This window comes from Heteronotia binoei, chromosome 8 (assembly GCF_032191835.1).
Source record: "Heteronotia binoei isolate CCM8104 ecotype False Entrance Well chromosome 8, APGP_CSIRO_Hbin_v1, whole genome shotgun sequence".
NCBI classification, from domain to species: Eukaryota; Metazoa; Chordata; class Lepidosauria; order Squamata; family Gekkonidae; genus Heteronotia; species Heteronotia binoei.
The window spans coordinates 9,083,286-9,100,186 of NC_083230.1; the positions used below are offsets into that span (position 1 = coordinate 9,083,286).

General features: G+C 42.3%; 1 pseudogene; it reads right to left on the reverse strand.

The window, feature by feature from the left end:
- The window catches only part of LOC132576005 (tRNA-dihydrouridine(16/17) synthase [NAD(P)(+)]-like), a 69,916-nt pseudogene that overhangs the window by 19,243 nt on the left and 33,772 nt on the right, over nt 1-16,901 (reverse strand).

Consider the following 16,901-nt stretch of genomic DNA (forward strand, 5'->3'; position numbering starts at 1 on the left):
CAAAAGTTACCTCAGCCAGATAGAAATTTGGAAACATCGCTTGTAAGATCTAGAACAAACTTGTAAGATCTAGAACAAACACACACGATCCAGGAAGAAGTTCTTATCTCAGTGTTATTAATTAAGAGATCTCAAGTAGTCAGAAACCATCAACAGTACATATCTTGTTACAGTGAAGAAAAACTTCCATCTTATTTTTAAGCAGAACTGCCCATTTGCAATCTAGCTTCAATCAAAGAAACATAAGCCACATTTACAATGGAGTGCCTGAAGCGAAGGGCAGGATGAGATGTACTTACTGTAACACAGAAAGCAACATTATTTCCCCTAGGCTCAAAGAAAAAAAAAAGTTTCCTTAAAGTGCTAAAAGCCACTGGGGGCAAAGAACAACATACCTATTGAACTTTTCTTTATTTCTGCTTTCAGTTTCTCAGCTTCCTGCTTTAATTTTTTATTTGTTACTTCGATCAACTCGTCGTTGACACAATTTCTTCTTTCCATTAGGGACTAACAACAAAAAAAGAAAAAAAAATGCATCTTAACAGTTTATCACCATATCAAGTAAGACCAATTTAAAACTGCGAATTATAGGCAGAACCAAAATTGTGCTTTATGTTTTTATTTACTTATTTTATAGCCTGCCCCTCCTGTAAACAGGCTCAGGGTGGGTTACATCATAGAAAAAGACAACCAACAGTTAAAACCAAGTTAAAATATATAAAATCTAAAACTGCAGACTAAACACTGGAAGCTAAAAATGACAAATTCTGCCTCACAGGTCCAGCAGGTCCTACAGCACTGAGGTGGAATGGTTGTGGTTAATGTGGATGAAACTAGAATGTACTCATTGGCTCAGAATATATACGTCTCCCTCTCTTGGGCCATAAGTTAACGATAATTCAATCCATAACTCAGTTTCTAGAGTTATACATACATTAGGAGCATAGAAGGCAGAGTCAGAAAAAACAGGTTGCTTACCTGTAACTGATGATCTTCGAGTGGTCATCTGTGCAGTCACACACATGGGTCTTGCCGCAGGTACGGATCCGTTGCCTGCGGCAAGACCCATGTGTGGGACTGCACAGAGACCACGAAGAAAATCACTGAGTTAGGGATTCAATAGTAATTTTACAGTTGAAAATAGCAGAGGTCAGTTCTACATATTGTCTTGCATTCGGCATAGCTGCAAATATCCCCATTCATCCCTAGTTACCCGTGTCTTTCCCATCCTTTTATTTTCTCTCTACTGTCAAGCTTCAAATTATAAACTCCTTCAGGCAGGCAATTAATTACTCTGTAAAATACCATTATACACTGTATAATAAATAACTGCATGGTGTACACCTCTTACTGATGTGCTCCTCCTGAACTGGGTCCTGCGCAGAAAAGAATCCTGCATAGATATTTATCTGTATTCTGCATAACAGCATGCATGGCTTTGATTGATGATTTGGGACTTTGGACACAGTGCTGATCCAGCTGTGTGTTGGGAATCCAGGAGCTCTTTTCCCCCTGCCTCACTAAACAAATGATTACCACTCCCTGAACTAGCATAATCTGTTTCATGCAAGCACAGATCCTCATGCACAGCCTTCTGAGGGCGCATATAAAGTTCTACAACAACACCCTGGGCGTTTTCGCACTGACCTTTTACTGGCGCAACCACCCTCCTCACGCCGGTGGATCTGCAGGGATTTCGCACCAGAAGCGCCGGCGCAGCCAAAGGAGCCGGCTACTTCCGTCGCGAAGCCAGCTCAAACGTTTTCCTGCTTCTTGGCGGTTTCCGTTTGAGCTGCCTTCGGGACGGAAGTTGCCGGCTCTTTTGGCTGCGCCGGCGCTTCTGGTGCGAAATCCCTGCAGATCCGCCGGCGTGAGGAGGGTGGTCGCGCCAGTAAAAGGTCAGTGCGAAATCAGCCTCTGAGATTAGAAAAGGTTAGTATTTGTCTTGTAACCAGTATTGAGATTAGTATTCGTCTTGTAACTTTTATGTGTTGGCAGGGCTTTTTTTTTTTTAAGCAGGAACGCACAGGAACTCAGTTCCAGCTGGCTCGCTGTCAGGGGATGTGGCCTAATATGCAAATATCCTGTTGGGCTTTTTCTACAAAAAGGCCCTGTGCAAAACAATGGTGACATCAGGGGGTGTGGCCTAATATGCAAATGAATTCCTGCTGGGCTTTCTCTACAAAAAAAGTCCTGTGTGTGGGTAAACATTCTCTAGCCCTTCAGGGATGGGGACCAAGCTTATTTGACCACAAAGCAACTGTAGGTGCTGCTTGAGAAAATATACCTGTGGAACACAAGGAAGAACATTTCAGAGTGAGTTGAATTGTAATTGAAATTGTAACAGTAATTGAAACCATTCATCTCTCCTTAGCTATGGCAGCCTTAAAAATAAGACGTAGGAGGACCAAACTATCTTTTTTTGCTGTCAAGTCAAACTGCAACCAATTTATGCCGATCCCTCATTTGGTTTTCAATGCAGGACACAAACAGAGGTAGATCTGTCATTGCCTGTCTCTGCATAGCAACCCTGGACTTCCTTCGTGGCTTCCCATCCAAGCACTAACTAGGACTTACCCTGCTAAGCTTTCCAAGATCTGATGAGATCAGGGTAACCTGGGCCGAGTTAGGGCACACTAGGTCACATTATATTACAAAAATACTGAGCTCTTAAAAGAATGGTCATAGTTTTCCTTCAAAAAAACAAATCCCCACAATCCAAAGGTTGTGAGTCCAAATGCTTCTATCGAAAAGTAAAAGCAGATTATGTTGCCATGAAAAATCACATGCAATAGTGCATCTGCAATGTTTACACAGTGGCTTTATATACAATATGAAAAAGTTGTGCCTTTTTATCGATCATGGTAATAAGTTTGCTTTCTAAGTTTTTGATTCCTTGGTGCTGCTCTTATTTGTTTTTAAGAAGTGTGGCCTGCTCACGTGTCTGCTATTAAAAAATACAACTAGCTTCTTATTTGCTTAAAAGCAGGTATTGATATTGAACATACAAAGTTAACAGGACTAATATTGATTTATTTATTGAGATGGTACAGGTTCTTATATATATATATCATTCTACATAAATTGTGCACAATAATTACTTGCATCATGCACGCAAACCATTATCTGTCAGCCATTCAAGGTTTAAAGGGTTCCTCTCAGCTTTCTAGTATGGAATCTAAAAGGCTTTCTTTCTTTCTTTCTTTCTTTCTTTCTTTCTTTCTTTCTTTCTTTCTTTCTTTCTTTCTTCTCTCTCTCTCTTTCTCTCTCTCTCTCTTTCGTTAAGCTTATATTCCGCCCTCTCCGCAAGCGGACTCAGGGCGGCTCACAACATCACATTAATTTCATTAAAAACCAATAAAACATAAAACATAATTACATATTTAAATTATTTAAAACATTTCATCGTGCTGTATTAATACAGTACAGTATAGTGGTTCTGAAAATTCGATGGTGACCATCGGTACTCTGCATGGAGCTCTATATAATGTCCAGTGGCAGCTCTCTCTCGGTTAAATGTTGAAGGCCTGTCGGAACAATTCGGTCTTACAGGCCCTGCGGAATGTAGACAAATCCCACAGGGCCCTTATGGGAGAGCATTCCAGAGTTCTGGCGCTGCCACTGAGAAGGCCCTGGCTCGTGTTGTACGCAACCTGGCTTCTTTTGGTCCAGGGATGGACAATAGATTTTTTGTCCCTGAACGCAGTGCTCTCTGGGGAATATGCGGAGAAAGGCGGTCCCCCAGATAGACAGGTCCCTTCACAACTAGCCCTGTGCATTCAAAGAATTTGGAGTTTATGTTTCTTGAACATCAGCCGCCTTCACCCCCCAATAGCATATTACACAGTAAACTACTTTTGAAATCAAGGGGGAAGATCTCTGTTATAACGAAAAAAACTAAAAAATCCCACCAGGTTTGTCTAAACCCCTGCATTTCGGCAATTACATAAATAATACCACCATCAGTGATAGTAACAGCAGTGCAACAGACCTGCTGTAACTTTTCATTCTCTTCCAGATATTTCCTGGCAGCATCACTGGTGTTTGCGACCTGAATTTCCAGAGCTACCTGAGCTCCCATCTCTTTTGCCAGCAGAGTGATGAGGGAAACGGTACGCCTTAGTACACTGTGGGAGGCAGAAAAGCTGTGAGCTAACAGAACAAAGTATTATATCAATAAACACCAGTTATTTAATTTATTTAGAAAATCTATCTTTCACCTCTCCAAATACACAGTAAGCAGCCTAAAATGATGTAGATGAAATGATCCCCAGGCCAGATTCAGACCATTAAACCTTTGAAAGATAAAGTAAAGGTAAAGGTAGTCCCCTGTGTAAGCACCAGTCATTTCTGACTCTGGGGTGACGTTGCATCATGACATTTTCACGGCAGACTTTTTAAGGGGTGGTTTGCCATTGCCTTCCCCAGTCATCTACACTTTACCCCCAGCAAGCTGGGTATTCATTTTATAAAATGCCCTGAGTTTAGGAAAACATGAAATGGCTGGGCTTTGCAAGCCCAGTCATGTCAACCTGTATGCTGTAAATGGAGGAGGGGGGATGATGCTCTGTTGCTTTGTAGTGCAGATCTGGTGCTTTGCTGCCACATAGCTTATCTAGTTGTAATGGAAATGGGGATCTGCTGCCTGGGAGTAAAGTCTTCCTCCCTCAACCAAGGGATGTGAACAGCCTTGAAAGGCCTTGAAGGTGCAAAGGGAAAGGAATGTGGTACCGTTTGGTGATATACAACATGTTGTGTGAAAAGGTGGAAGGCAGGATGGAGCCTCAGTTGCCTGCATGATTTGACAATTTTATCTCTATCTGTAACAGATACCTTTATTCCTAGCAAGCAAGCCTCTGCACTAGGAGGACTAGCTCCTGTATTGTAATTACCGTATTTTTCGGACGATTAGACGTACCGGAGGATAAGACGCACCTTCCTCCTGGGGGGCAATCCGATGCTTTTTCCTCCAATCCGGCGCTTCCCCGGCGCCTGCTTGCCTGGCTCCATCTTCTTCAGGCAAGTGTGGGATCGCTCCACGTGGCCCCAGCGCTTTGCAAGCGCCAGCCGCGGAGGGGGCAGCGTGCTTCCTACTTCCCTGTGTTCCTGCCTTCAGCTGTGATGTTTAAAGCAAGCGCTGGGGTCGGAGGGGGGAGGGAGCGACCTCAGCGCTTGCTTTAAACATCACAGCTGAAGGCAGGAACACAGGGAAGTAGGAAGCACGCTGCCCTCTCCATGGCCGGCGCTCGCAAAGCGCTGCGTTTGCGGAGGAGGCGGGTGCTTCCTACTTCCCTGTGTTCCTGCCTTCAGCTGTGATGTTTAAAGCAAGCGCTGAGGTCGGAGGGAGCAACCTCAGCGCTTGCTTTAAACATCACAGCTGAAGGCAGGAACACAGGCAAGTAGGAAGCACCCGCCCCCTCCGCGGCCGGTGCTTGCAAAGCGCTGGCGCCACGTGGAGTGATCCCACGCTTGCCTGAAGAAGATGGAGCCAGGCAAGCAGGCACCGGGGACGTGCCGGATCGGAGGAAGAGGCAGCGGATCGCCCCCTCGCCCCCCGAAGGTACGTACCTTCGGACTATAAGACGCACACACTTCCCCCCCCCCCACTTTTTTGGGGGGGGAAAGTGCGTCTTATGGTCCGAAAAATACGGTAATAAGCTCTACCTATGCTTTCATAAAAGAGAGTCTATTTCGTTGATACCTGGCTGATTCTCACATTGTGGCACCAAAACTATGGAATTCCTTCTCCAAGGAGATTCATCTATCCACCTCAATCACTGCCTTCCACCAGTAAGTGAAGGTTTTGACCAGGGATGGCCAAACTTGCTAAATGTAAGAGCCACGTAGAATAAACATCAGATGTTTGAGAGCGGCAAGACTTGAACATAAGATGTTTGAGAGCCGCAAGGAAGGAAGGGGAAATAGATGGTGGGAGGGAGGTGGAAAGAAAGCAACTTTAAATGCATTCTCCAAGTTGTAGCTGGCTTGGCTTGGAGAAATGATTTAAAGAGACAAATGCCTTCTCCAAGCCAGCCAATGGGGCGGCGGGGGCTTCAAGAGTCACACAATATGTGTGAAAGAGCCATGTGAACATATGAAGCTGCCTTATACTGAATCAGACCTTTGGTCCATCAAAGTCAGTATTGTCTACTCAGACTGGCAGGGTCTCAAGCTGAGGTTTTTCATGCCTACTTGCCTGAACCCTTTTTAGTTGGAGATGTCGGGGATCGAACCTGGGACCTTCTGCTTACCAAGCAGATGCTCTACCACTGAGCCACCGTCCCTCCCCTGCTCTCCAGAGTCTCAAGCTGAGGTTTTTCACACCTATTTGCCTGGACCCTTTTTTGGAGATGCTGGGGATTGAACCTGGGACCTTCTGCTTCCCAAGCAGATGCTCTACCACTGAGCCACCGTCCCTCCCCAATGTGGCTCCCGAACCACAGTTTGGCCACCCCTGTCTTGACCCTCCTTCCTGCTTATTTTTAATACATGCACATGTTGTTCTTAATGCCTTTTATATTGCTGTTTGCTGCCTTAAGGGCCCCAATTGGGCAAAAAAGCGTGATACAAATTCTGAACTTTATACTTACAGCCAAAGAAACAGGGAGAATCCTGAGATGTAAAGATTTCGTTGTGACCTGAAGAGTTTCATCTGAATGTGATCATACGCACTGGCAGTCGCCTGGGTACTTTTTTCAGCTATATGAACATGTGAATATTTTCTCACTTCTCTTATTGCATCTATAAGCATCGAAAAAGTTATAGTTATTTTTCAGTGCTCCCCTTTTCTATTAGTTCAGTATTACATGCAAAGCTTCCACACAGAAAAAGTAGGGTGTAAACGGCAACAAGTGAATTGTGTTGTAGTAGAAGGATAAAGAGGAAAGAATATGGGGGTACGACGAAACCAGGACTGTGAAAATTAGCTGGTGAATAAAAACAAGGGAATAAGATACACAATAGGATGCATATAATGTTCGAAAAGCAAAAACAGCAACACAACACCTCAGTTTTGAAACAACTGTTGAAAATGGAAAGTAAAAAAATAAATGGTTGCTTTTTTGATCGTTAGACCTCAGAAACCAACAGTGCAATTCTATCCACAGTTACTCTCATCAAAATGCACTGAATTCAGTCAGCTTAGGCAGGGGTAGCTCTGGAAAGCATTGCATTCAAAATTTATGGCTCTCAAGGAGAAAGGCAGTCTATAAATCAGGGGTGGCCAAACTGCGGCTTGGGAGCCACACGTGGCTCTTTCACACATTTGGTGTGGTTCTCGAAGCCAGTCAGAAGCTTGGAGAATGCATTTAAAGTTTGTTGCTTTCTTGCCACCTCTCTATCCCTCCTCCATCTTCCTATCTGCCTTCCTTCCTTCCATTAAATAGTGAGTTCGATGTAGCGGAATTCAACACAGAACATGCTTTATTGCTACTACATACTCAAAGACATCGCGGTAGGGCCGAGACCTCGCTTATATTCATGCAACAGAAACACCACCACCACCACCCCGATTCCCATACTAAATCATGGCAGTCAAGTTTTGCACCAAGACCGCTCTTGGTTGCTGTCCTGAGTTCAAATCTGTCAGCATCTACAGCATTTCCTGCAGTTGCCAGGATGCCCGCGAAGCTACCATGAAGCAGTAAATTCCGTACATGACCCTTCCTTCCTCCCGGCTCTCAAACATCCGTTGTTCATGTCTTGCGGCTCTCAAGCACCAAACATTTATTCTATGTGGCTCTTACGTTAAGCAAGTTTGGCAACCCCTGCTATAAATAGATTTGTTGTGTCACACAAGCACTCTGACAAGAAGTAATCCTGCAAAAAGCTTTCACATGATATAGACTTGCCAATCTCATATTTAGTAGACAAGTTACAAGCGCCTGAGCAGCACATCTTTTTACAACAGAAATGAAATCAATATGACCCAACACTGTAATACAAAAAAGAACACATTCTGCTTAATATTTAGCAGTAGTCTAAAGATGTCATGATAGTGCCACTTCCACTCCCAAACCCCACCCCATAAAGAAGAAACTGCTTCAGTGCAGTTCTCTAAAGAAACTTATTGCCACAAACCCCAGGACACATTTTCCTTGTATTAGCTCAGCTGAGAGACATAGTGCCATCTGCTGATTCTTCTAAAAACTTCTTGCTGCTTCAGAGTTTACCCCATTTTAAATCTTAAAGCTCTTCTATGATCTAATGAGATATTAGTCAAGCATCGGCCTTGAATTAAATGTACTCTATAATATATTTTACTTTTGCCACAGAATATACGTGTTAACCTCATAATAATTTGCATTTAATAAACAAGTCTTGTTTCGTCACAGTCACATATCCAATGCATTTTAAATACACACAAAACGTATCTCTTACTTACCAAGAAATAAAACGATTAACAGAACTATAATGGCAAGAAACGCCTTGTTCCAGTAATTCGCAATCTTACCCCATAAAGAAAACAGAAAAATCTTCTGCCACCTGTAAAACAGAAACGCAACACTTCAAGGAGATTTCGTGAAAAGATAATAACATATTTTAAATTTCCATAGTAAATTGATCAAATTTTTTTGAAAGAAGCTCTTTTGTATGCAGTACGACATGATACTAAAATGCAACTTGCTTGTACCTTTAAGCATACATAAACACTCTAAAACATGGTTCAGACAGGGCTGCTTGACTCAGGGTTGTGGAGTAAGCCGCTACATCTGTGAGAATTGGGCATAAGGGAGAATTTCACCACATACTGCTTTTCCTGTCACGTTACTGCAGCAGTCGTTGAAGTCCATGGGGTAAGCATTGTTCTGAGCTGGGGTTTGCCTATCCTGCTTCTATCTAATGAGATCAGCAGGTTGCCTTTAGCATCCATCTTTAACAAGACTCACTGCTTTTAGATCCTCTTTATCCTGAAGACAAAAAAATCTATTAATGTGTTATTTAAACAACACCTTCAATGCTCTTGTTAGCGAAACTGTGTCTGTAAGGCTGCTTCTTCAGAGATTAATCCAGGCACTCCAATAGCTTTCAGGTATCTGTTTGCTGAGTGCTTCTGAAACTGCCATTCTGTCACTGAGAAACACAAGTAAAGGCTCTATAGTCCTGGGCAGATCTTCCCCTCACATACATATATTCATTTTCGCTTTGAAAGGTTTTGCATGATTATATTTATCCAAAGCTATCAAAAGTTGCTTGTAACTTATCGCCAGCAAATCAAGAAAATGGCTGTTGAACTAGGCCATGGACAGTTATTTATTTATAATTTAGACGTATACCCCTCTGCTCTGAGTTCACAGAGCTCAGAGCAGTTAACAAGATATAGAGTTTAAAACCAAAAGTTAAAATAGTTAAAATAATATCAATATGGTACCAGATATACAATATGTATATCTAATTTTATATGTATATGTACACACTTTTATATGTGTATCTGAGTTCTGATTTTTTTTCCCAGGAGGACTTAAGGATGGATGGAAAGAAAATTTGCTCCTAACAGGATGACCAGGTGCAACAAATGGCAGGGTTTCTACTCCTTTTACAGCTATGCAGAAAAAGGGGAATATTGCTACGTGCTGCTTTTCTCATCTCTCACTGTCACATGACGAGCTGTAACTGTCACATTCTCTCAAGGGACACTAGCCCCACCCTCAGTTATATCTGATCATTCTAAGTGAATCCAAGTATTCTGCTTTTCCATCTGCTTCATTTTTATCCATTTGATGGTGGGAGGAGAGAAGAGGCACGAATAATTTTCAGTGGCAGTACGTAGCAGACGCCCAACAAACTCTTTAAAAGCGGTTTCCATTTTAGCAACTGATTCAGGTACCCAGTAGAAAATCCTGCCAGTATTTTGTTTCTTCACAACTTCTTAACTTCCTTATTTTAAAAAGAGCCAGTAAGAATTTAGCAAAACTGATTTTTAGCACCTTTTCCAAAATATTTTTTTTTTTAAAAATAGACTGATCTAGGATGGACCTAATTTCATCACAGATGGACCTAATTTCATCACAAACATACATCATATGTTTGCCCCATCTGTGCATTTGCTGTTTTGACAGACCACCCACGGACCGCACCTTGGTTTTTTTAGGTGGCTTCTTGGAGCGGTCAGTGGGCCGGACATGCTAGCACTCCCAGAATCCTTTGAAGCGCGGTCTGTGAGCTCAAGAGGCATTTAAATGCCTTCTGAGCCCACTTCCAGATCTCCACAGACCTCATGAGCTGGTTCATGAACTGAGAAAGTCTGTGGAAGTTCATGGTTTATGAAATTAATGAACCACAGACCTCCACTTCTGGTCTGTGCCCTCTCCTAGTCTGATCTTGTCAGATCTTAGAAGCTAATCAGGGTAAACACAGTTACTATTTGATTGGCCTTTCACTTAGAAAATTTCTCAAGATGACTGTGGCAGGTGATAACACATATATAGTGAGCAGGGACACTCATCATTATACCGGGTATTGCAGGAAGAAGCCTGGAAAAAAACAAGGTCTTGCTTTTAACAGGTTTCAGGTTCCAATTCCACTGTGGGACAGAAGCTGCTTCAACATGAAAAAAGTACCTTGTTGTACTCTTATTGTCACTGCAAATGCAGACATCAGCACTGGCGGCCAGTTTTCACACAGGAGGATTCTTCCCACTACACCCCCTTGCATCTGCCACCTCTAAAGTGTTTTCTGGTGGCTTAAAAAACAGTAGTTGTCACTTCACTATAATGCAATGATGCTATAACAGTGCATCTCAGACCAATTGTTAAAAACCCATCAAATAGCCTGCCAATATGGGGTTTTACAGTAAATAGTGCTGGATGTAGGCAGGAAGTCCGTATGGATCCCAAACCAACTCTGAGTATGCATTTTCTGGAAAGGTCATACCAAAGCGGTTTTGTGCAAACATGTACTGAACCAAGGGAAAATCCAGAACGCATGCATTTCTCTGGCAGAGTAGGACAGCCATAGTTTTTAAGAAATGAAAAAAATAAAATAAATAAGATTGGTCAGAAAAAATGGAGGGGAAATCTTGCTTCTGAGGGAGGGAAGCGGGCAAGGTCATCATAGCAGATTACTATACAACAATGGCACATGGAAGCCCCTGAAAACGCACTGCAATTTTGAAGGGGAAGGGGGAGAACCTGGATCAAAAACCTCTGTATGGAAGCAACCAAACCACAGTTGTAAGGCACAGCCCACTAAATCATTCAATTTCAGAAACAGCCCCTTTCTCTTTTCTTGGAATACTTTTTCTTCCTACCATTCCAATCTCTCTCTTCTTCACTCACAACAAAACAGACTTTTTATTTCTTCAACTTATGAACCTCATTTTCCTGCCACATGACATAGATCAGGGAATTCTGCTGCTGACCTAAAAAGATCATGCTTACCTACAAAAGAATGTTAAATGGGAAACTGCCGAATTAACTTTGATTTTAAAAGGTTTAACACTCTTTCTCTCAGCCAAGGACTTGTACAAAGCAGGAGTCAAGTTGCACCTTTAAGACCAACCAATTTTTATTTAGAACGTAAGCTTTCGTGTGCTCTTAAGCACATTTCATCAGATGAGGAATCCAGCACAACGAGCAAAGAAACTTGCAGTTTCTAATGAACTCTACATCGTAGCATCTGAAACCAAGTAGGTATCTATGCTAAAATGTACACACACTGATCTCAGTACAGCTGATTATGATGTCGGATGCTTGCCTGAGTTACTCCCAGGTACCAGATGAAGCTTTATAGAAACCTGCAAAACTGGTTTAGCAAGATATCATGGTAGGGAAGAAAAAAATGGTACCCATGATCAACAACTGTTCTAAATACCCACATCTAACATTCTGCCAAGCTCAGAAACAGACCGAATTCTAGCAACTTAAATTATTTCTTCAGCCATCAGTATTTATTTTGTATTCTACCAATCTACCAATTTGGAAAAAGGCTCAAATAAATAGCATACCCTACCTTTCTCTGAATAAAGAAATCCTCCTGGCATTTTGAATGTACCTCTGGCTATTCTTTTCCCAGTCATTTTATCTGGAGGAAAAAAATCTTTCCCATACAGAGAACCAAGGCAGGTCCAGCTTTATCATTGCAGCAGTCAAACAAGGCAACCCAGGCTCCAATATGCCTCTGATAAGGCTAATTCAAAGTGTCTAAAATTTATTCAAAACAGTCAAAGTCACCTCTTCAAACAACCTGATAAGGAATTAAGAAATCTCAGTCTTTCAGCCTACACATTCAACAGAATATGGTGGCAGAGCGTTGAGGTGGAAGAATGGACAGCATCACTTCAAAGTACAGGAAGGGAAAGACTGCATTTTTTTTTTTAAAAAATGCTTCCCTATGTTAAAAAGGAACATTTGGCACTTACTGTGAAGGCGCCTTCTGCTCTGAGGAAGGGAGGACGTCTTGGCATGGGTGATTCCCACCTGTCCATCAAAGGGGCATGACTAAAATTCTTTCAGGCTTCCTGACTCCTGGGTGGAGCCACTCACTTTCCTCAGTTTGGTAACTCCTGAAGCAGTATCAATACTGAAATACTAACAGTGCAATAAGAGCCCCGTGGCGCAGAGTGGTAAAGCTGCAATACTGCAGTTTAAACTCTCTGCTCACAACCTGAGTTCGATCCCGGCAGAAGCTGGGTTCAGGTAGCCAGCTCAAGGTTGACTCAGCCTTCCATCCTTCCGAGGTCGGAAAAATGAGGACCCAGCTTGCTGGGGGTATAGTGTAGATGACTGGGGAAGGCAATGGCAAACCACGCCGTAAAAAGTCTACCATGAAAACATTGCGATGCTACGTCACCCCAGAGTCAGAAAAGACTGGTCCTTGCACAAGGGACTACCTTTACCTTTTTAACTGTGCAATCTTAAAAGATAGATTCAGGTGGGCAGCCATGTTGATCTGAAGCAGCAAAATGAAGTTTGAGTCTAGTGGCGCCTTTGAGACCAACTAAATTTTATTCAAGGTATAAGCTTTCGTGTGCATACACAAGTGTGTATGTGCAAACAAAAACTTATACCTTGAATAAAACTTGGTTGGTTTTAAAGGTGCCACTGGACGCAAACTTCAATGTGCAATCCTAATTCAACATTTTAGGAAATGGGAAACACAGGTCAGAAAACAAGAAGAAGAAGATGAAGAAGATATTGGATTTATATCCCGCCCTCCACTCCGAAGAGTCTCAGAGCGGCTCACAATCTCCTTTACCTTCCTCCCCCACAACAGACACCCTGTGAGGTAGATGAAGATATTGGATGTATATCCCGCCCTCCACTCTGAAGAGTCTCAGAGCGGCTCACAATCTCTTTTACCTTCCTCCCCCACAACAGACACCCTGTGAGGTAGATGAAGATATTGGATGTATATCCCGCCCTCCACTCCGAAGAGTCTCAGAGCGGCTCACAATCTCTTTTACCTTCCTCCCTCACAATCTCTTTTACCTCCCTCCCTCCCCACCTGTGAGGTGGGTGGGGCTGGAGAGGGCTCTCACAGCAGCTGCCCTTTCAAGGACAACCTCTGCCAGAGCTATGGCTGACCCAAGGCCATGCTAGCAGGTGCAGGTGGAGGAGTGGGGAATCAAACCCGGTTCTCCCAGATAAGAGTCCGCACACTTAATCACTACACCAAACTGGCTCTCAAGAAGCATTAACATGGAGAAAATGGCTTGTTAACCACCTCCCATTCAAATCAGGGTGGGACAAGATTTCCTCCTTCCCTGAGAGCAGAAGGAATCATCTGGTGTCATTGTTCCTTTCTCATTCTTCAGTGGAAAGAGGAAATTTTAGAAGGGCATTTGCTCTAGCTAGATGTTCTGCCCTTCCATCTGCAGTTATGCAAGGCAGGTACAATAACATCCCCTATTCTGAAAGGCTATGCTCATGTCCTCTAAGCAAGGTTGAATCTGTAGAGCATAAGTTTTTCAGTTGCCCATATTATAGGGAGGCTCGTTTTAGAATTATTACTCCATTAGTTGGTAGGACACCTGGTTATATTAATACAAACAAAGCAAGATTTCATTGGTTCCTATCAGATAAGAATTCAGAGATTACACATTCAGTTGCTGAGTTTTATGCATTAATTCCTAGATTGCAGGAATTACATTTTAAAAGTTTTTATTTTTGTATACTGTGTCTGTTTTTACTTTTCCATATTATGTTTACACTGTATCCTTGTCTTGAGACTGTAATAAACTATGATGATGACTCTGAGGGAGAGGGTATCTTGACATGGGACATCCAAAAGCAGTTGTATCCAGTGTTCCCTTTAAGCTGAGTTAGTGTGAGCTAGCTCACAGTTTTTTAGCCTCCGGCTCACACAGTTTTGTCTCAGGAAAAATGGCCCCAGAGCAAACTAATTTCTGCAGTAGCTCACAACTCTAATGCCAGTACCTTACAAATTAGAATTTTTGCCCACAAGACTCCAAGCTTAGAGGGAGTATTGGTTGTATCCCACGTTGGGTGGGGAAATCAGTCCACCTGCACCACTTACTACAATACCCTCCTGAAGGCTCTGTCAGCTGAGCAAGGACCTGATGGAGGTCGAAGATCATCTTGTAGGACTTCCCGGGTCCCGGCTTTATTTACCAAGAAAGGTCTCTGTGTTTTTCACAAGGACAAGTAATTCTAAGAATGGATCCAGCATTCAGTCCAAAGGTCAATACTTGCTTCCACTCTGCCCAGGAAACATCATTGCTCTGAAGATCATTTTGTAGGACCTGATGGAGGTCGATAGAGATGATCATGTGGTCATCTTGAGATTTCCTCAATAGAACCTTCTGCATCCAGTGCTGTGTTAGCTGTAGCATGATGAATGGTTCCAGGTGGTACCTGGAGCTTGCTAGCTTGGTAAGGATGTCTCAGATGTATTACTGGTCTAGATATTTTTTGTCTCTTGTTAGATGAATTTATTTTAGGCTATGGATCCATTCTGGATCTTCAAGCTGGGCAAATTCAAGATAAGTGACATTGAGTTCTCTACTGAAGTAAGTTTCCCCTTTTTATACTACTTTCTGAATGGGTAATGTTGTGAAGCAGGAAAATGGAGAATCAGGAGCAGATTCCAAGTGAGGCAAAAGACTTAGAAGGGGGAGGGGGGAACTCTCCCTCATTCTCCTTCAAGGCTTGTAAAAGTTTCTGCCTAACCTGATCATTGAAGATACCTGCATGAGAGTACACCAATTTATATCTTTATAAGAGACTTGATGCTTGAACATATCTGATCTATTTCAAACCCTTTTGGGGGAGAAAAATTCTTTGTATTTAGGGAAAGATGCTTGCTGTCAATTGCACAGGGATGTGAAATTTTAAAAACTAGTGGGAACCTGATATTGATTTATAAGGCACTATAGGATCTGTGGCTCTAAGACGATTATCTTGACAAAGTTCCAAAGTGGATTTTTATCTACTCCTGTGGATGATATGGATATATCTTTTTAAGCTGGCTTTTATTTTTTTTTTCTTTCTTCCTGCCTTTTGTTCATCTATGGTTGGATTATTTTTTTGACAAGATTTGACATGGTTTAAATATCTTTGGGTTTGGATTTTTTTTACGCACCTTTTATTTTTTATTTGTTTGTATATCACCAAACAGGGGAATTTTCCCCATTTTTTATTATTTTTTTGTTCTTACTTTTGGGTTTGCTGGATTGCTCTACCTTTTGTTCGGATTACTGGTTTATGGCTTAATTTTGGGTCTCATTTTTGGGAGTACATATAGGGCATTCAGCCCTGGATTACGAATTCATACTTTGCAGCTGCTGAACTTTGGAAATGTTTGTAAGTCGTGGTGGTGAGCTGAACTGCATCTGAATCAGCGTTGCTGGAAGACACTGGACAGTGGATTGCTGTGTTTGTAGTGAACTGGATTGTTTTGTCTATTGGTCATCTAGTGTGATGAACTGAAAAGTTGTGTTTACTATTATTTTTAGCATTGCTTTTGGCTACCACAAATTGTTGATAGAAGCTAGAAGGTCGTTTTCTTTTTAGAACTATCTGATAATAAGGGCAGTGTCTGGAGGAGACTAGCCTATCTGTTGCAAACAGGAACACAGAGTTTTAAAACAAACGTTGGAGAGGCCTTATTGAACTCGTGGCTGTGAGTGTGCTTAATTTAATAAGAATGGAAACTAAAGATGGGACTGTGACCAAAGAAACTGTCAAAAAAAAAAAAGAAACCAAAGAAGGCAAGCCACCATTTCTTTCACCCAACGCTCCACCCGGCCCAGGGAAATTTACAACCATGCAAGGAGACACGAAAGGACTGCAAACTATTTTAATGACTGCTATAACACGGCTGACAAGTAAAGTAGACAGGAAAACTAGCTCTCAGTTCAGTCCAGAAGATGCATTGTCTTGAGCTTCATTATCAACTGCAATTCAGCAATCTCTCTTTCCAATCTCCCTTTGAAATTCCTTTGCAAGAGCACTGCTGCTCTCAGATCAGTGACTGGATGTTGTGGTTTCTAATGTCAGATTTATGATCATTGATTCTTTGCATCCTCTTGGATGGAATCCTCCTGGATAGAATTGAGACCTAGGTTTCCTGTCTCATTACCATTGCTGGTATCTCCACACTTACTACCCCTCTGCATATCCCATCAAATCCAATCAACTCTGCTATTGTAATTCACCTGCTATTGCCGTGCCACATCTGAAATCACTTGTATAAAGCTTATATCTTTGGTACCTCGTGTTACATTTTATGGCATGCATGACGCGGCCCAATAAACTGACATTTATGTCAGATCTGGCCTTCATAACAAATGAGTTTGACATATCTGCTCTATGTGTAGCTGAACTGAGTGAATATAACCCACTGGCTTGTATCCAACAAAATCCATTCATGGTTTGGACCTCGTAGAGCAAGACATTCTCCCTTTCTTCTCCTGCTGCCCAATGACACTCCTCCCATTTTGT